The following is a 20943-nucleotide window of genomic DNA, read 5'->3' as shown; positions in this document are numbered from 1 at the left end:
CGGACACACTAGCTCCGGCCACCACAGCAGATCTCATCCGAGATCGACCTTCAGTTTCAGGTAACCCTCGGAACATTGGCACCATTGCTGGGGACCCTGGAAGTCATTCCATCATCATGGCGGATGACATCACCAATGATCACAATTCTAATTTGGAAAACCAGACGCCACACAAGAACGCGGACACCACACCCAAAGATACACCTTAGCAAAACGGAGAAAAGCATTCTCCAAATACATAAATTTTAGAAGCCCTCCGAGAACAGCAAAATTGGCTTAAGCAGCTCGAGTAGGAGGCCGAATTCCAATGCAAAGCCGAAAGAATCTTCCGAAGAGAAACTAGGCGATGCCGAGAGTTAGAGGACAAGCTCCTAAAACTCGAAGCCGACCTAAAAACCAAAACCATTCAACCCGGTCACGAGGACAACTCCCCCAAAGATCAAGATCCCTTCACCAAAGAAATCATGAAAGCTAAAGTTCCGAAGGATTTTAAAGCTCTAGACATGATCCCATACAACGGTACCTCCGATTGATGCGGGTGCATCATTGCCTGTTTTTGATAGTTATTTCAGTAGGTTTTAGTTAGTTTTCATACAAATTTGGCCAATAAATGAGTAATAGCATAAAAATCTCTGCATGAAACAAAATCTCAAGCATAGGTGAATTTTAGTTAATATACATGATAAATATGATGAAATAGATCACACTAAGTGAAAGTATGATTTTGAGCATTATTAGCACACTTAGTATAGTAAAGTTTATCCTGTATGTTACTTTGATACACTTTGTTTGTTTGATTTCAGAGCAAAAGAAGTAGAGAAGAGCCGCGTTAGTGGCTACATTAGCGCCACTAATGTGGCCATTAAAGTGGAAAAAAGGAAAGCTTGGAAAGTTAATGAGAACGTTAACGCCACTAACGTTAGTGAAGGGCAAGAAGACCCACGTTAGCGACCCTGTTAGCTCCACTAACGTGGGCACTAACGTGGAAGAAAAGAGAAGCCCCAAAGTTAGTGAGAAAGTTAATGGCATTAACTTTGAAGAAGGAGCAGCGTTATTGGCAAAAGTGAGTGCCAATAACGCTAGCGAAGCAAGAAGACCCACGTTAGCTTCCACGTTAGTTACATTAACGTGGGAGCTAACGTGGAAGGAAAGGAAAACGCCAAAGTTAGCAAAAAAAGTGAGTGCCACTAACGTTTGCGAAGCAAAGGAAGACCCACATTAGTGGCCACGTTAGTTACACTAACATGGACACTAACGTGGACAAAAGTCTCACCTGGCAGCCTGACCATGCCTTCTTCAAACAAGAATAACTTGAGCCACAAAGCTCCAAATGAGGTGTTTTCAATGGCATTGGAAAGTAGGATTCCAGATCTTTCCAAGCATATATTGCACTACATGGTGGACACTAAATTTGAAGGAGAAAACCTGCCCCAAAAGTGCAAAGATGAACATGGTATCAACCTGTAGTAAGGCTAGCTGACCTCTTCACCTTCCAAGAAGTGTAACTCGAGCTATAGAGCTCCAAATGATGCGCTTTTAAAGGCGTTGGAAAGTAGACATCCAGGGCTTTCCACCAATATATAATAGTATGGGGTGGACATTAAGTTTGAGCTCCAGAACCTGGAAATATTAAGCCCCTGATCGCTAATGTTATTGTGACTCGCTTTTTCCAGTAACGCTAGCGACTATGCTAGCGACCTTGTCCATTTCAAAGGAGCATAAATTGAGTTACAGAGGTCCAATTACAGTGATTTCAGTTGTGTTAGAAAGCTCATATTCAGAGCTTTCCAACAATATATAATACTCTATACTGGGCATGAAATTGGAGAATAAACAAGAGGCATCTTTTAAGTTCCCAAAACACCAACTGGGTAGCAAGTGTGACGTTAGCCACACTAACTTCAGCACTAATGCCACACTTGTAGCGTTAGTATGGATAACGGAAGCAATAAAGCCAAGTCACCGTGGACCACAATTTGATTCACTTCTCTCTCAAGTCCACTTCAAAGCTCAAGCAAGAAAGCCCACAATTGTCAACCAATCAAGGTCACAAAAAGCATCTAGAATAGTTAATTTTCATTTCATTGTAATTTGCTTTTAATTTTATTTCTTTTTTGTAATTTAGGAGAGCCTATAAAAAGGCCTTAGTTTCTACATTAAATTCATTCTGGAATGGAGAATTAAAGGAAGGGGGAGAGAGTGAAGACCAATTCGAACTTCTGTGAATTGGCACACTCCAAGGGGAGTGGGTCTTCGGACCCCTCCCCTCCTACACTCTTCTTCCTTTTCTCTTCTTTTCTTCCTTAGGAGTAGTTTCGTTTTAGTTGTAATTTTTATTTATGAATTTTGAAGTTTCAATTTCAGTTTTAATCTTCATCTTTACTTTTCTGCACTTTCTTTCTTTTCTATTTTGGTAGAGCAATGATCAACTAACTCTTTTCATTGGGTTAAAGAGCTCTATTGTGATTCAATAGATCTATTGTAGTTCTTATTCTTCTTCTTCTTTCTTTTCTCTTGATTTTACTAGAGAGCTTTCGATCTTCATCCAATTGGGTAATTGTCTCGAAAGAGAAATTGCTCATACTTGGATTTCTTCTGAACCTTGGAAGAGGAATGAGGAAATCAAGCTAGAAATGCTCTCTCACATTGGATTAGATTGGGGGTTGGATGGATATTATGATATTTAATCTTACCAATACTTTGATCTATGAATGTGTGTGGTATAATCAGTGACCAAACTTCATCTCTTCCCATGAGCAATTAAATCAAGGAATTGGAAAATTGTTCAAGCTCAGAGAGATTGGATTGCCAAGGAATTGGGATCCAATCACTTAAGATTGCCAAGGAGATCAATGAATGCATTGATTGAGGAAGAGATGAGAATGAACTTGATCCGGAGGATTGCAATATCTCTTGATCCCAATGTTCATTTTATTTTTAGTTCTTACATTTACTTTTCTTGCCATTTTACTTTTCTGCACTTTATTGCTTTCTTTACTTTTATGCCATTTACAATTCTTGCTACTTATCACATCCAAATCTGAACCGTCTGACTAGGATAATTAATCAACTATTGATTGCTTAATCCGTTAATCTCTATGGGATTCGACCTCACTCTTTTGTGAGTTATTACTTGACGACAATTCGGTATACTTGCCGAGGGAAATTTGTTGAGAGACAAGTTTCCGTGCATCAAGTTTATGGCGCCGTTGCTGGGGATTAATTGTGATTAACAAACTACCGATTGGTTGATTACCTAGATTAGACATTTTCTTTTGTTTTGCTTTATTCATGTAATTGCTTTAGTTCTTTATTTTCTATGCTCTCTAACTGTTTGTGTTAATGCCTCACTAAGAAGCCCCTATTCGTGACAGTTCTGGCTCTTGGTGATTTTGTTATTAATACAACAGTTCCTTTTACTTAGCTTCTTTTCAAATAAAATTGGCATATGATCACATTCTAAGTTTGGTGTTGCCCTGCAACAATCTGTTTTCAATCTTTCTAGATACTTGCATCAATTCCAAGAGAAAGTGTCACACTAAGTTTGGTGTGCCACTTAATTTTTTTTATGCAATGTATCCAGCAACACCACTTGTTTGTACAATCATAATGCCTTTGCTTCTTAAGCTTGTAATGTCATTTTTAACCAAGCTTGCTTAATTATATGCATTACTCATAGCTTGTTTCTCTTTTTTTTGTTTTGACATTCATGGTTGAATCACAATCTCAACACCACTGCTCCTACTTGTTGCTTGCCAGCAAAGCACTTATTCTAAGATGGTGATTGGAGGGAGAAAGTCTGCAAGAAAGGACAACAAGGGCGAAGATGAGCTACAAAGGTTGTAAAGTTCTTTTCCTTATTATCTACTCCCAGTAGACTTAATTGTAATCATGAATGTCTCTTGTTTTGAATTCTGTGGTCTCCCTCTGTTCTGTTAAGTTGCTTTTAGTAATAAGCATGGTTCACTACTTATCATTACACCTTCATCTTTAATCTGCTTGCACCCATTATACTTAAAAATGCATCGAAGAAATCATTCTTTTGAAAGGAAAGTGTTGAGGAATTTTATCAATTTTGAGGCAAGCTAAGGATTAAGAGACATGGACTGATTGTATGATTGTGTATTGAGGTTACATGTTTGTGAAAACTTGCACGGGAGCTCATAGACAAGAATTGAAATTTGGAGAAGTGTTATGAAAATTCTCAAAAATCTATTGATCCAAGAAGCAGTAAAAAAAAACAAAAGAAAAAGAAAAACAAGGAATAAGCCCAAGGCTCTGAGCATCAATTACTAGGATGAAAAAGAAAGATACAAAAACTCAAAGAGTTATTGTCCTAGTTACATGTTTGTGGTGAATTTGTGTCAAAGAAAGAGGCTTGAGCAAGTAAATCCTAAGGGGTGCTTCAACACCTAATACCTTAGACCAACTGGTTTGGGAGTATTGATTGAAAGCTTATCTTAAAAAGCCGCTTTGAGACATGACACCTAGAGTCAAGGCCAAGATGAATAAATACTGCTTCAAGGTGATAATCTATAAAGAGGACTCCATAACACCATCCGAATGACACTCCTAAGATCTAAGACTTCCAAGATGTAAGGACTAATGAACACTAGAATCCTTGCATAAGCATATAATTAGAGTTCACCTCCACTATCACTTAATCACTTCACTCACCAAGGCATCATAAGAAATTCTCCAACACAATCCAATAAAAAGAATCCTTTGTGCATAATTCTTTCTTTGCTTGGGGACAAGCAAGATTTAAGTTTGGTGTTGTGATGCGGGTGCATCATTGCCTGTTTTTGATAGTTATTTCAGTAGGTTTTAGTTAGTTTTCATACAAATTTGGCCAATAAATGAGTAATAGCATGAAAAATCTCTGCATGAAACAAAATCTCAAGCACAGGTGAATTTTAGTTAATATACATGGTAAATATGATGAAATAGATCACACTAAGTGAAATTATGATTTTGAGTATTATTAGCACACTTAGTATAGTAAAGTTTATCTTGTATGTTACTTTGATACACTTTGTTTGTTTGATTTCAGACCAAAAGAAGCAGAGAAGAGCCACGTTAGTGGCTACGTTAGCGCCACAAACGTGGCCATTAAAGTGGAAGGAAGGAAAGCTTGGAAAGTTAGTAAGAACGTTAACGCCACTAACGTTAGCGAAGGGCAAGAAGACCCACGTTAGCGACCCCGTTAGCTCCACTAACGTGAGCACTAACGTGGAAGAAAAGAGAAGCCCCAACGTTAGTGAGAAAGTTAATGGCATTAACTTTGAAGAAGAAGCAGCGTTATTGGCAAAAGTGAGTGCCAATAACGCTAGGGAAGCAAGAAGACCCACGTTAGTTACATTAACGTGGGGACTAACGTGGAAGGAAAGGAAAACGCCAACATTAGTGGCAAAAGTGAGTGCCACTAACGTTTGTGAAGCAAAGGAAGACCCACGTTAGTGGCCACGTTAGTTACACTAACATGGACACTAACGTGGACAAAAGTCTCACCTGGCAGCCTGACCATGCCTTCTTCAAACAAGAATAACTTGAGCCACAAAGCTCCAAATGAGGTGATTCCATTGGCATTGGAAAGTAGGATTCCAAATATTTCCAAGCATATATGGCACTACATGGTGGACACTGAATTTGAGGGAGAAAACCTGCTCCGAAAGTACAAAGATGAACATGGTATCAACCTGTAGTAAGGCCAGCTGACCTCTTCACCTTCCAAGAAGTGTAACTCGAGCTGTAGAGCTCCAAATGATGCGCTTTTAAAGGCGTTGGAAAGTAGACATCCAGGGCTTTCCAAAAATATATAATAGTATGGGGTGGACACTAAGTTTGAGCTCCAGAACCTGGCAATATTAAGCCCCTGATCGCTAACGTTATTGTGACTCGCTTTTTCAGCTAACGCTAGCGACTATGCCAGCGACCTTGTCCACTTCAAAGGAGCATAACTTTAGTTACAGAGGTCCAATTACGGTGATTCTAGTTGCGTTAGAAAGCTGACATTCAGAGCTTTCCAACGATATATAATACTCTATAGTGGGCATGAAATTGGAGAACAAACAAGAGGCATCTTTTAAGCCCCAACAACACCAACTGGGTAGCAAGTGTGACGTTAGCCATACTAACTTCAGCACTAACGCCACACTTGTAATGTTAGTATGGATAACGGAAGCAATAAAGCCAAGTCACCCTGGACCACAATTTGATTCACTTCTCTCTCAAGTCCACTTCAAAGCTCAAGCAAGCAAGCCCACAATTGTCAACCAATCAAGGCCACAAGAAGCATCTAGAATAGTTAATTTTCATTTCATTGTAATTTGCTTTTAATTTTATTTCATTTTTGTAATTTAGGAGAGCCTATAAAAAGGCCTTAGTTTCTACATTGAATTCATTCTGGAATGGAGAATTGAAGGAAGGGAGAGAGAGTGAAGACCAATTCGAACTTCTGTGAATTGGCACACCCCAAGGGGAGTGGGTCTTCGGACCCCTCCCCTCCTACACTCTTCTTCCTTTTCTCTTCTTTTCTTCCTTAGGAGTACTTTCGTTTTAGTTGTAATTTTCATTTATGAATTTTGAAGTTTCAATTTCAATTTTAATCTTCATCTTTACTTTTCTGCACTTTCTTTCTTTTCTATTTTGGTAGAGCAATGATCAACTAACTCTTTTCATTGGGTTAAAGAGCTCTATTGTGATTCAATGGATCAATTGTAGTTCTTATTCTTCTTCTTCTTTCTTTTCTCTTGATTTTACTAGAGAGCTTTCGATCTTCATCCAATTGGGTAATTGTCTCGGAAGAGAAATTGCTCATACTTGGATTTCCTCTGAACCTTGGAAGAGGAATGAGGAAATCATGCTAGAAATGCTCTCTCACATTGGATTAGATTGGGGGTTGGATGGATATTGTGAAATTTAATCTTACCAATACTTTGATCTATGAATGTGTGTGGTATAATCAGTGACCAAACTTCATATCTTCCCATGAGCAATTAAATTAAGGAGTTGGAAAATTGTTCAAGCTTAGAGAGTTTGGATTGCGATGGAATTGGGATCCAATCACTTAAGATTGCCAAGGAGATCAATGAATGCATTGATTGAGGAAGAGATGAGAATGAACTTGATCCGGAGGATTGCAATATCTCTTGATCCCAATGTTCATTTTATTTTTTGTTCTTACATTTACTTTTCTTGCCATTTTACTTTTCTGCACTTTATTGCTTTCTTTACTTTTATGCCATTTACAATTCTTGCTGCTTATCACATCCAAATCTGAACCGTCTGACTAGGATAATTAATCAATTATTGATTGCTTAATCCGTTAATCTCTGTGGGATTCGACCTCACTCTTTTGTGAGTTATTACTTGACGATAATTCGGTATACTTGCCGAGGGAAATTTGTTGAGAGATAAGTTTCGGTGCATCACCGATCCAAGCCATCATCTCAGCAATTTCAGAAGCAAAATGTATGTCACCGATGCCTCAGACACTTTTCGCTGCAAAGCCTTCCCGACAACCCTAACAAAGACAGCTATTAAGTGGTTCGACAGTCTGCCTCCCAGATCCATCACAAGTTTTGATGACTTAGCCAAGAAGTTTCTTGCCAGATTTTTCATTCAGAAGGACAAAGCCAAACACGCTCCGAGCCTATTAAGAATCAAACAAGGAGATCGGGAGAATCTTCGATCTTACATGGGAAGATTTAATAAAGCATGCCTGGACATACAAAGCCTACCAACAGAAGCAACCATCATGGGTCTCATCAATGGCCTACGAGAAGGACCCTTTAGTCACTCTATATCAAAGAAACACCCAACATTTTTAAATGAAGTGCAAGAACGGGCATAGAAGTATATCAACGTGGAAGAAAATTCTCGGTTGGAAGAGACCTCAAAATCTGGATTCTCCTACTCCTCCCGGGATATGGATAAAGAGTCCAAGAAAAAAGAAGATCAACACGGAGAGAAGCCTAAAAGATACCACAATTACACACCTCTTCAAGTGTCTCCTGTGGATGTTTTCCAAGAAGTATGCCACACTGAGAAGATTCCACCACCTCGTCCAATCAAAAGCAAAAAAGAAGGGAGAAATCGAACAGAATACTGTGAATATCACCGAATCTATGGACATCCTACAAATGAGTGCCTCGACTTAAAGAATTTCATAGAAAATTTGGTAAGAGAGGGGCGACTAGATCGATACTTAGCTAACAAAACGGATGAACCCAGAGAAAGAAGAAGGGATGAAGAGGTCAGACGAGCTGAACGACCACCCCGCACTCCGGAGAGGCACGTTCACATGATAAATGGAGGATTCGCAGGAGGAGGAATCTCCAAATCATCTCACAAAAGGCACCTCAACGAAGTATATCATGTTGGAGGGGGAGAAGGAGCACCCGACCTCCCTACTATTACTTTTAGATGCGGCAGGCATCATCCCGGGACATGATGATCCCATGGTCATTACTATCATATTGGCCAATGTCAACCTCCATCGCACACTGGTGGACCAAGGAAGCTCGGTGGATATCTTGTTTAAAGCAGCCTTCGACAAACTCGGCCTACAAGAAAAAGAGAGCATATCCGAACAGCTTGTTTGGACTAGGAAATACTCCAATCCAACCCCTTAGATATATATCACTACACACAACCTTTAGAAAGGGAACCCGATCAAGGACACTCAACATAGACCACATTGTAGTCGACGTGAGCTTAGCCTACAATGCCCTGATAGATCGGACAATGCTAAATCAGCTTGCCACAGTAGTTTTGACTCCACATCTATGCATGAAGTTTCCAACCCCAGAAGAGATAGCCACGATAAAAGGAGACCAGAAAACTGGGCGATGCTGTTACAACGAAAGTCTGAACCTTAGAGGCAAAGGAGAAGAAATCAACAGTATCGAACTCGGAGGAGTTCGAGGCCAGGAAAAACTTCGTCCACAAATGGAGGGCAAAATTGAGGACGTCCAGATCGGAGACACCCCAGATAAAACAACAAATATTGGGGCGACTTTGAAAAGAGACATAAAGGAGCCTCTGATACAGTTCCTAAGAGATAATGCCGACTTCTTTGCATGGAAGGCCGCAGACATGCCAGGCATAGATCCCAAACTAATGTGCCATAAACTGGCATTATACCCAGGATCTCGGCCAGTACAACAGAAGCGTCGGAAGCTCGGACCAGAGAGATTCCAAGCAGTGGAAGAATAGGTACGAGCCCTACTGGAGGCAGGATTCATAAGAGAAGTCAAATACTCGCTATGGCTAGCCAACGTTGTGTTGGTGAAAAAGTCAAATGGGAAATGGCGGATGTGCACTGATTACACCGACCTCAATACAGCCTGTCCAAAAGATCTCTGTCCACTCCCAAGCATAGACACTCTAGTGGATGCCTCCTCCGGATACAAATACCTTTCCTTCATGGATGCTTATTCGGGATATAATCAAATCCCAATGTACCCACCTGATCAAGAAAAGACCTCATTCCTAACTCCAAAAGCAAATTACTGTTATGTCATCATGCCATTCAAACTCAAAAACGTAGGAGCTACCTACCAAAGATTAATGAATAAGGTCTTCGCAGACCATGTCGGGAAACTCATGGAGGTATATGTGGACGACATGTTGGTAAAAGCACAAAGTGAGGAATCATTACTGTTCGACCTTGCCAAAGTGTTCAACACCATAAGAAAGCATGGCATGCGACTTAATCACGCAAAATGTACCTTTGCAGTAGAAGCAGGCAAATTCCTAGGTTTCATGCTAACACAACGAGGAATTAAGGTGAACCCGGATAAATTCCGAGCTATACTCAACATGAAAAGTCTGACCTGCGTCAAAGAAGTACAACAACTCAACAGAAGATTGGCAGCCTTGTCCAGATTTCTAGCCGGTTCAGCCATAAGATCTCTCCCCTTCTACGCCACACTAAGGAAGGGAAAGAGGTTCGAATGGACCACAGAGTGCGAGAAAGCCTTCCAGGATTTCAAAGAGTTCCTAGGACAACCACTCATCCTTACTCGGCCACAGGAAGGAGAAGCACTCATATTATACCTCACAGTGGGAAGTTGGGCAATAGCCTCGGCACTAGTCAGAGAAGACAAAAGTGGGCAACAACCATCTACTTCATCAGCAAAGCCCTACAAGGGGCCGAATTGAACTATCAAAAGATAGAAAAGTTCGCCTACGCTCTCATACTAATTTCTCGACGACTGCGCCCATATTTTCAATCTCACACCATCAGGGTCCGAACCAACCAGCCCATAAAAGGCATTCTACAGAAGACAGACTTAGCTTGAAGGATTCTACAGTGGGCAGTCGAGCTATCTGAGTTCGATCTTCAATATGAAACTCAGACAGCCATCAAGTCTCAGTATTTGACCGATTTCATTGCTGAGTATATTGACACCCCGGGAACTCCTACAAAATGGAATCTCTATGTAGATGGCTCTTCAAACAAAACCAGGAGTGGTGCAGGTGTGATAATAGAAAGTGACTAGGGAACCCAAATCGAACTCTCCCTTAAATTCGAGTTCCCTGCTTCAAACAACCAGGCTAAATACGAGGCATTACTAGCTGGTTTGAAACTAGCTAAGGAAGTTGGAGTTCAAAAGCTTATCATCTTCAGCGATTCACAAGTAGTCACCTCGCAAATAGCAGGGAATTACCAAGCTAAGGATCCTACCATGAAAAGTACCTGGACAAAACCAAGGAACAGCTCGAACAAATCGGGGAATAAGAGGTTCGCCATATATCTCGGGAACAGAACGCTCGAGCTGATGCACTTTCAAAATTAGTCAGCACCAAACCAGGGGGCAATAATAGAAGCCTCATTCAGGAAATACTGCAAAGCACATCAATCTCGGAGGAAGAAAAAGTCCTAGCCATATCAGGTCAGGACCAAGGATGGATGACCCCCATAATCAATTATCTCAAATTAGAGACACTCCCTATAGATAAGAAGGAGGCAAAGAGGTTGAGACGAGAGGCACATTACTATACCATCATAAATAACATCCTATACAAGAGGGGGATTTCCACACCCTTATTAAAATGTGTACCGACCTCCAACACAAATGAGGTCTTGGAAGAAATACACAGTGGCATATGTGGCAACCATCTTGGAGCACGAGCTCTCTCCAAAAAGGTACTCCGAGCCGGATTCTTTTGGCCGACTTTGCAAAAGAAAGCAACAGAGTTCGTAAAGACATGTCCACCATGTCAGAACATGCTAACTTCCATATCGCCCCACCAGAGGAGCTCATTAGCGTAACATCACCTTGGCCGTTCGCAAAATGGGGACTCGACCTCCTAGGACCCTTTCCCCAAGGATTGGGACAAGTCAAGTTCCTCATTGTAGGGGTAGATTACTTTACAAAATGGATTGAGGCAGAGCCCCTAGCTAATGCCACGGCTCAAAGAAGTCAAAAATTCTTATACAGAAACATTGTTACAAGGTTTGGGGTTCCTTACTCCATCACCACAAACAATTGAACTCAATTCACGGACATAGGCTTTAGGAAGTTGGTGGTAGACTTGAAAATAAAGTACCAATTTACATCCGTAGAACACCCGCAAGCTAATGGACAAGCAGAAGCAGCTAACAAAGTCATATTGGCTGGGTTAAAACGGAGATTACAGGACGCAAAGGGAGCTTGGGCTGAAGAGCTCCCACAAGTCCTATGGGCATTGTTCCGAGGGTTACCTGAAACTGTAGGTCGATCTCGGACGAGATCTTCTGTTCTGGTTGGAGATGACGTGGCCGGCTGGTGGGTGGCGGCCGGAGCTGTCGTGTCCGACTTGTTGGACTGGCTGCGCTGCTGATCCTTTGTCACCGGAGGGTAGTGGTACCTGCAAGGGACTTCGATGCTTAAGTTAGCAAGGGTATTAAGCAGGTTTTTAGTAGAATCAGAGTATGAGTTATACCTGGGTGCTCCAGTGTATTTATAATGATGAGGAGTGACCTTTCTGGAGATAAGGTAGTTATCTTATCTTATCTTATCTTTGGGTGAGGTCATCTTATCTTCAAGGGAACCGCCCATATCTCTATAGGCTTGGACTACCTTTGGGTTTGGGTCATGTTCCTCTGTTTGGGCCCTTATTGGGCTTTTCTGGTGGTTTGGCCGAGCTCTTTGAGATGAGGTCGGATGGTTTGACCTGAAGAGGTTGGTCGTCTTGTCGCTAAACAGCCCGGGTCGAACAGCTCGACCCAAGGTATCAACAGTGCCCCTGCTCGAGCTCGGTCTTTCTTTCTGAGGTCGAGTCTTAGTTTTAGGACTTCGATTCTTCTTCTGGTGAAGCCGAACTCGAGCATCTGTCGACTTCCTCTTTGTAGAGTTTTCTTTTTGAATGTGGAACGTTTTTCCTTTCGCTTCTTCTAAAAGCGCGCGCTTTGCATTAGCATCCTGGTCTTGGGAATGTGCGAGGGTTTAATACCCTCATTAATTGATTTTTAATGCCCCGTTTCTCTTGGCTCTTTTATTTTGAACTTTACACACAAAAAAATGGTTTCCTCTTCTCTGTAACTTCCCCCATTTTCTCTCTATCTTTCTGTTTCGTGTTTTTCTTCTGCGACGCTGTGATTGTGGGTGCTTTGCTCGAAAGGCAATTCTAAATTTTGTTGCTCCATCTTTCAACTTCTTCAGGGCTTTCTCCTTTTTCTTCAGGTTGGCTTTTTTTTCTTTACTCCTTTCGTCGCTCCTTTTATTTCTTGGTAAAGTTTGAATTTTTGTTTGAGTGCATTGTTGAAAATCTTGGACCTTTTCGTGTTTTTGTGCCTGTCTGTCATTGTGATGTACCTTTCTGGCTTTCTTTTGACCTTGTGTATATTTTGGTATTTCTTCTGATGGTTGAGGCTACTTTAGGGCTTTGCATGTTGGTTTCACTGCTTCTGTAGATTTTGTGGCTCTTTGGGATAAATGGCTTGTTTGATTCTGGAAAAAGGTTGCGTCTTCCTTAGCATGTTCTATTTGCTTGTCAGTTATCTTTTTTGCTGATAGACCGAAACTGTAATTGAGAGATAGCTTTATCAAGGTTTTTTCTTCGCGAAGTGTTGGTTGTGAGAGGGTTCTTTCTTTATTGGGATAGCTTTGTAAGGGACGATGGGCTTTTGATAATCTTGCTTTGATTTGCGTCTTTCGTGCTGCCTAGAATCTTTTGCTCGGATGTTTTTGCCTCTATCGCCTTTCCTTAGTCTTTTGCTCTGTATCACTGCCTCCAAAGGATGCCCCTAGACCTTGGTGTGTGTCTTGGAGTTTTCCTTTTACTGTTTGTTTTTCTCTGAGATATATTGTCCGAGTTGTTTTGATATCACCCGAGCTGTATTTAGTTAGTAATCTATTTTCTTTTCTTGTTTGTAGGACTAGTTGGCCATATTTTCTCACAAAAATATTTTCGAGGCGTCTTCTAAGGTTCCTGAAGGAATATCCGACTGGTTGGACTCCCTTGTGTTGCTGTGTGTTTCTCTAGCCAACTCTAAATTTTGTGTGGAGCTTAGGAAACATCACCGAATCTGTAGTAGTAGGGATCAGGAGAACAACTATGAGCTGGTAGCACCTGATTCTGATGAAAGGGTTTGTGTTCATACCCTGGGTCGAGCTGTACGACCCGGGACGTTTAGCGACAAAGCGACCGACCTCTTCAGGTCATACTATCCGACCTCTGCTCAAAGAGGTCAGCCAAATTGCCAGGAAGGCCCAATAAAGGGCCCAAATAGAGGAACACGACCCAAATCCAAAGGCCGCCCAGGCCTACAGAGAGAAGGGCGGTTCCCTTGAAGATAAGCTGACCTCACCCAAAGATAAGATAAGATAAGATAAGATAACTAACTTATCTTATCTAAAAAGGTCAATCCACACCATTATAAATACACTGGAGCACCCAGGTATAACTCATACTCTGATTCTACTAAAAACCTGCTTAATACCCTTGCTAACTTAAGTATCGGTCGGAGTCCCTTGCAGGTACCACCACCCTCCAGTGACAAAGGATCAGCAGTATTGCCAGTCTAATAAGTCGGACGCGACTGCTCCGGCCACCATCCACAAGTCGGACACGCCATCTCCGATTAGTATAGAAGATCTTGTCGGAGTTCTACCTGCAGTTTCAGGTAACCCTCGGAACATTGGCGCCATTTCCGGGGACCTGGAAGTCATCCCATCACCATGGAGGACGATCATGACAACGACACGATTCAGATCTAGAAAATAGAACACGGACACTACACCAAAAGACACCCCTCAACCTAACAAAAACAACGATTCACCAAATATGGGAGCAATGGAGGTGCTTCAAGATCGTTTAAAGCAACTAGAAAAAGAGGTGGAGCATCAACGAGAAGCTGAGAGAGACCTACGAAGGGAAGTTAGGCGACGCCGCGAGTTAGAGGACAAGCTCCTCAAACTCGAAGTAGATCTCAAGGCCAAAAATATTCGATCCAGACACGAAGACGACTCCCGTAAGGACCGAGACCCATTCACCAAAGAGATCATGAGGACCAAAATCCCAAAAGACTTCAAACTTCCCGACATGACTTTGTATGATGGCACAGCAGATCCCAGCCATCATCTCAGTAACTTCAGAAGTAGAATGTACCTCACCAATGCCTCAGATGGAGTTCGCTGCAAAGCCTTCCCGACTACCTTAACAAAGACCACAATTAGATGGTTCGACAATCTACCCCCAAGGTCCATCTCAAGCTTCGACGACTTAGCCAACAAGTTTCTGGCCAGATTCTCCATCCAAAAAGACAAAACGAAGCACGCCCCGAGTCTATTAGGAATCAAACAATGAGAACGGTAAAGTCTTCACAGCTACATGAAAAGATTCAACAAAGCATGTCTAGATATACAAAGCCTACCAACAGAAGCCACCATTATGGGTCTCATCAATGGCTTGCGAGAGGGACCTTTTAGCCAATCTATATCAAAGAAATATCCCACATCTCCGAACGAAGTGCAAGACCGAGTAGAGAAGTACATCAACATGGAGGAGAACTCTCGACTAGGAGAGACTTCAAAATCCGGATTCACCTACTCCTCTCGAGATAGGGATAAAGAGTCCAAAAAGAAAGAAGATCGACATGGAGAAAAAATAAAAAATACCACAATTACACCTCTCTTCGGATGTCCCTTCTGGATGTCTACAGAGAAGTTTGCCATACTGAAAAAATACCCCCAGCTCGACCACTAAAAGGCAAAAAAGGAGGAGAAAATCGGACTGAATATTGCGAATACCATCGAATCCGCGGACATTCCACCAACGAATGCTTTGACCTAAAAAATGTCATAGAAAAACTAGTAAAAGAAGGAAAATTAAATCGATACTTGGCCACCCGAGACGATGAGCAAAGAAAAAGAAGAAGGGGCGAAGATGTCGGATGAACAGAGCGATCACCTCGTACACTAGAAAGACACGTTCACATGATACACGGAGGATTTGCGGGGGGAGGAATCTCCAAATCTTCTCGCAAAAGATATCTTAAAGAAGTATATCATGTCGAGGGAAAGGAGGAAGCATCCGACATCCCCGCAATTACTTTCACCATGGTCATCACTATTATACTGGAAAACGCAAATCTCCACCGTACACTGATAGACTAATGAAGCTTTGCCGACATCTTGTTCAAAACTGCCTTCGATAAGCTCAGCCTGGAAGAAAAAGAACTCAGCGCATATCCGAACAGCCTATTTGGACTAGGAGACACCCCAGTTCAACCACTTGGATATATCTCACTACACACGACCTTTGGAAAAGGAAACTAGTCAAGAACACTCAAGATAGACTATATCGTGGTTGACGTGAGTTCAGCCTACAACGCCTTAATAGGTCGGACAACATTAAATCAGCTCGGTGCAATAGTCTTGACTCCACATCTATGCATGAAATTCCCAACTACAGAAGGGATAACTACAATAAAAGCAAACCAGAAGACGGCGCGCCGCTGTTACAACGAAAGTCTAAACCTCAGAGGAAGAGGAGAAGAATTCCACACAATCGAACTCGGTGGAGTTCAGAGACGGGAAGAACTCCGCCCACAACCCGAAGGTGAAGTAGAGAAAGTCCAGATCGGAGACATCATAGACAAAACAACCAATATTGGTACAATCCTAAAGGGAGACATAAAAGAATCACTCGTACAATTCTTACGAGATAACGTCGACCTCTTTGCATGGAAGGCTGATAATTCTTTAAAAAGGGCAAACAAAAGCATGCTTGTTCTGGTTTAAACTGTAAATGTTGAATCTTTCTGGAATGTGAAGTTTTTAGCATATTTGTCTGTTTATTGCTTTGAATAAAGTGAATGCCTAGATGTTTGGATATAACTCCACCTTCTTAAACAAATGCTTGCCATGCTTGTTCTGTTTCCGAAAATAAAAGAAAAGTTTGAACAAAAGTAACTTGGCTCAATTAGTGACAAATCAAGTAGAATTAAGTGGTGGTATGCATGCTTGATTGTTTAGTCAGATCACTGGAAATAGAGTGTAGAATTATCATTTTTATGTAGAAATTGAAAACTGTCTATGGATCTTGATGAATAAATGTCTTTGCCCATGAAAAAGAAAGAAAAGGAAGAAGAAAAAGCCACTGAAAAAGGGCAACCAAAAAGAAAAAAAATTGAGAAAATAAGCTAGGCACCAATGGTTTGAACTTCTGAGACAAATGCCTGTGGTGTTCATGTATTAAGGATATGCTTGGATGAATAGGTTCTGAGGAGTGTTTCAACACTTGGTAACTTGGGTTAACTAACCCGGGATTATCAACCAAAAGTCCATTATCAAGAGCAACCTAAATACAAAACATTTAGTCACACAAAGAGGTGCTGGGCACCAATGTCTCAAGAAGAAATGTGAACTAAAATGCCTGAAGTGGATATGTGTAGTGCACTGATAAGAAAAAGAAAATGCCAAAGGCTTGTGCAACACATGACACTAAGCAAACAAGGAGCAAAGAAGCTCTAAGAAAAAGAAAAGAAAAACAAAGAAGAAAAGTGCCAAGGACATAAGAATAACAAGAGGCCATAGCAGTGTTTGATGGATGCAAGGAAAAAGTGATAATCTTACCTGATAAGAATGAAAAAGTGATACTGCAACTTTCTGCATAAAAACCTTCTGATGAACTTCAAATGCTTGCTAATATAGCCAATGTAATTGCTTTCTGTTTCATACTTTCTTCTCAAATAACTCAGGACTTGCTTAGGGACAAGCAAGTATTAAGTTTGGTGTTGTGATGCCAAGGCATCTTAGGCTGGTTTCACTAGCATTTTTCTGTTAGTTTTAGTTGTTTTATGCATTTTCTTGAGCTTAAAGTAACCAAAAATGGTTAAATGAAGAACAAAGCAATGAACCATCCAAACAGTATGATTTTAATGCAAATTCCATGAGTTTTAGTTATATTACTTGAATGCTATGAATGGAAGATTTCTCATGAAATTTTGCAAGACTTTGATGCAATTGTTTGGATGATTTCAGGGAAGAAGAGGCTAAGCAAGGAAGCAACAAAATCAATAAAGGAAGCTTGAATATCACATGTGGAGTTTAAGTTCCAGTTTAAGCCTAAACTGGAGCTTAAATGCCAGAATCAGGAAGGCTAAGAAATGCTGGAATTGAAGTTTAACCTCCAGTTTAACCTTAAACTGGAGGTTAAACGCCAGAATGAAAGTCTCACCAAAGAAGCATTCCACGTTTAACCTCCAGTTTAACCTTAAACTGGAGGTTAAACGCCAGAATGATAATGCCACTCAGGAAGGAGTTCCACGTTTAACCTCCAGTTTAACCTTAAACTGGAGGTTAAACGCCAGAATGGGAAAAGCACCAGGGAGCCATTTCCACGTTTAAGCTCCAGTTTGACCTCAAACTGGAGCTTAAACGTGTTCGACCAAGTTTTCTCCTCCAGGATTGCTCTCTCCATTTCCACGTTTAAGCTCCAGTTTGACCTCAAACTGGAGCTTAAACGTGTTCGACACCTCCAGGGCTACCCTTCTAAGCTTCCACGTTTAACCTCCAGTTTAACCTTAAACTGGAGGTTAAACGTGTTCGACCTCCAGGATGCCTCCTTCCATTTCCACGTTTAACCTCCAGTTTAACCTTAAACTGGAGGTTAAACGTGTTCGACCTCCAGGGCTGCCCTTCCTATATCCACGTTTAAGCTTCAGTTTAACCTTAAACTGAAGCTTAAACGTGTTCGACTACATGACTCTCCAGGGCTGCCTTCTTCCATTTCCACGTTTAAGCTTCAGTTTAACCTTAAACTGAAGCTTAAACGTGCTTCTACAAAAGGCCTCACTGGAAGTGTCTGGCGTTTAAGCTGCAGTTTAAGCTTAAACTGCAACTTAAACGCCACTCTTGGAAAAGGTTTCTGGACCAAAAATATTGCGGTTTAAGTTAGTATTTGAGCACAAACATTAACTTAAACTTATTCTGGTATGAAACCCAATTGAATATCATGGTTTATGGGATTGGGCCTGAAGGATTGATGAGTCTGAAATTTCAATTTATTGAGTCATGTGCCATTATTTGATTATCACTAAGTTGGCTCAATGAATGTTACAGAATTTGGATCAGCAGCCTCATCAAGATTATGGATCATAAACCCAAGGCAAAAGGAAAGCAGGGAGAGGCCTCAAAGCCCAAGAAACACAACAGAAGCTCAATATAGAAAGTGTATAAATAGGATAGAATTTAAGTTAGGAAGGACTTTTACTTTTTCATTGTTAGCTAGTTTTCATATCTTTGTAATTGAATTCAGAGCTATGACTCACTAAACCCCCTTTCATTGGGTTAGGGAGCTCTATTGTAATTCAATGAATCAATAATAGTTTATCTTCTTCTTCAATCTTTTCTCTTGAATTTTGTTAGAAAGCTTCTCGATCTAATTCCATTGGGTAGTTGTCTTGGGAAAGAAACTACCCATAATTGGAATCCTTCGGAACCTTGGGAAAGGAATGGAGGATTCATGCTAGAGAAGCTTTCTCACAGTGAATTGGATTGTGGTTTGGATGGATATTGTGACATGTAATCCTACCAAATTGTGGTTCATGAAACTGTGTGGTATAATCAGTGATCGAGCATCATCTCTTCTTATGAACATTTAAACCAAGGGATTGGGAATTTGTTCATTTTTAGAGAGAATTGGTGAGCCAAGGGATTGGGATCCAATCATATAAGATTGCCAAGCAAAATTCAATGAACGCATTGCTTGAGGAAGAGATAAACATATTTTGATTCGGAGATCTCAATATCTCCTATAACCCAATGAATCCCCCAATTCTGATTTCCATCTTCTCTTTACATTCTGCAACTCAATTCATGCAATCACCCCCATTCCCTTTTAATTTCAGCAATTTAGTTTCTGCTCTTTAATTCATGCAATTTAAGATTCTTGTCATTTACTTTTCCCGCCAATTTTACATTCCGCAATTCTCATCTCAATCTTGATTCCGCTCAACTAGAACACACTTCTAATCCGAATTGCTCACTCAACCAATCCTTGTGGGATTCGACCTCACTCTATTGTGAGTTTTTACTTGACGATAACCGGTGCACTTGCCGGAAGGAATTTCGCCGATCGTGCAATTTCCTAAATCGTAGCATAACTAGTTTATGCGCATCAAGTTTATGGCGCCGTTGCCGGGGATTGGTTTTCGATTGACAATTCTCCGATTGGAAGCTAACTAGATTGAGCAATTTCTCTTGCTTTGTTAATTCTGTTCAAGTTACTTGTTGAATTTTAATTTCTGCACTCGGTTACATGCTTTCTTTCTTTATGCCTTTAAATTCAAGCAACTAACTCACTGACTCACTAACTGTTTGAATTAATTCCTCAATTGCTCTAACCATACTCTTCCATTAACCAAGAGTATTTCACTTGTTTGTGCCTGTGCTGTGTTCTTGTATGACAGGTAGGAGAGGAGAGACATCAACTCCTCCATATACCGAACCAGAGAGGACCCTTCATAGACTGAGAAGGGAAGCAAGAGGGAAGAGAGTAGTGGGAGAAGAGGAATCTGAAGGAGAATCTGAGGACAATTTTGAGGAAGCTTTAGATCTCAACATGGATAGAGAAGTTCACAACCATGAGAGAGCTGATGGAAACAACGCCATTCCTGAGAGGAGGGTTCTTAGTTCATACATAAACCCAACCTCTGGGAATTGTGGTAGCAGCATCCAGAAACCACCCATTCAGGCCAACAATTTCGAGCTCAAACCACAGCTAATATCACTGGTGGAGAATCATTGTTCATTTGGTGGAAGTGCTAATGAAGATCCCAACCAACATCTCACAAAATTCCTGAGAATTTGTGACACTGTGAAGTCCAATGGAGTCCAGGAAGATGCCTATAAACTGCTTTTGTTCCCATTTTCACTTAGGGACAAAGCAGCTAAGTGGCTGGAATCATTCCCAAGGGGGAGTCTAACAACATGGGATGAGGTGGAAAGCAAGTTTCTGGCACGTTTCTACCCCCCACAAAAGGTCAATAGGCTTCGATCTGAGGTTCAGACTTTTAGACAACAAGATGGTGAAACTCTCTACGAGGCATGGGAGAGATTCAAGGATTTGACAAGGAAATGCCCACCAGACATGTTCCATGATTGGGTGCAATTGCATATTTTCTATGATGGACTCTCTTATGAATCAAGGAAGGCTGTAGACCATTCATCAGGAGGTTCATTGAACAGGAAAAAGACTGTGGAAGAGGCCATTGAAGTGATTGAGACAGTGGCTGAGAATGAGTACTACTATGCATCAGAAAGGCACAACACTAAGGGAGTCATGGAGCTGAACCATGTTGATACAATTCTAGCCCAAAACAAGGTGTTTGCCAAGCAACTAGCAGAGCTTACCAGGCAATTAGAAACAAAGCAAGTGGCTGCAATACACACACAAGATCAAGAGGAAGTAAGCATTGAAGGAGGTGATTGGGAAGAGGCCAACTAT

General features: G+C 41.1%; 1 non-coding gene across 1 annotated transcript; it reads right to left on the bottom strand.

Annotated features, from left to right (window-relative positions):
- Positions 1–20484: 20484 nt before the first annotated feature.
- Positions 20485–20588, bottom strand: LOC148545998 (small nucleolar RNA R71). Its single transcript, XR_015900697.1, has one exon. It is a non-coding gene; the product is annotated as a small nucleolar RNA R71 (small nucleolar RNA).
- Between the last annotated feature and the right edge of the window lie 355 nt (positions 20589–20943).

Source organism: Arachis ipaensis, chromosome B9 (genome assembly GCF_059453495.1).
Source record: "Arachis ipaensis isolate K30076 ecotype BB chromosome B9, ASM5945349v1, whole genome shotgun sequence".
NCBI lineage: Eukaryota > Viridiplantae > Streptophyta > Magnoliopsida > Fabales > Fabaceae > Arachis > Arachis ipaensis.
The sequence above is the reverse complement of the archived record's forward strand: the minus strand, read 5'-3'. Positions and strand labels throughout refer to the sequence as shown.